Here is a 915-nt window from a genome sequence, read left to right as displayed (position 1 = left end):
TTTCCGCACACTGGGCACGGGAGAATTTTAAGACGGACTTGCTAGGACTAAATACGTTAACCCTTTCAGTCTTAACTGAGTTATCTTTTGCTTCTTGAACTGACGTCCCTTGTCGTAGAAATCATGTGTATTTATATTCTGTATTACCGCATAACAGTGGTGCATCACTTCTGCAAAGAATAATACATTTGTTCAAAGAAACACACATATCTGTAACCGGAGCAATAACAGGGACTACAATAACAGAGAACTGTATAAGTAATTACAAGGGAACTGTTCGGAGTTTCATCAGGTCTTGCACTATCATCTTCTTACAAGTTAGAGAGTGCAATCGTACCACAGCTCCCATATACACCGATTGTTCAGCATCTTCATGGTTTTCAAAATGTGTACATTCTCCTCGATTCGATTTAAACCGTAATTGGCGAGGTTTTGTAAATACATATAAAATAGGTCATTACAATATATACACAAGATACCGTAAAACACAGGCAATGTATCATCGTAGTACAGACGTATGTACGTCATCCCAGTAATCTCTAACTGGTGATACTGTGGCTAGCAATGCATTACATAGCCTGCACATGATGACTCTGCTACTAGATCTGGTTCCCTCCCATGTTGCCTTCTTTCTGTCGACGATGCTACTACTTAATACACATATGATATCAACATGCTCCTTCTACCATCATCAACAATATCGAAACAAATTTTACACAAAGGAGACTGGAGTCAGTTGTGATGATCAGCTCTGTGACCGGGAGGCTTGAGTCAGCTGTGACCACGGCTTCTGGCATATGTGATTGTCCTGGCTATAGCACGGCAACTGCCGGCTAGAGCTTGCGCACTAGCTAAGGCACATGGTATTGCAACTGTATGGAGAGAAGAAAGGCTGTCATTGGTCTGATAAGGTGT

The sequence above is a fragment of the Branchiostoma belcheri genome, unplaced genomic scaffold (assembly GCF_001625305.1).
Source record: "Branchiostoma belcheri isolate BF01 breed outbred unplaced genomic scaffold, Haploidv18h27 scaffold26, whole genome shotgun sequence".
NCBI classification, from domain to species: domain Eukaryota; kingdom Metazoa; phylum Chordata; class Leptocardii; order Amphioxiformes; family Branchiostomatidae; genus Branchiostoma; species Branchiostoma belcheri.
Note: the sequence above shows the minus strand (reverse complement) of the source record.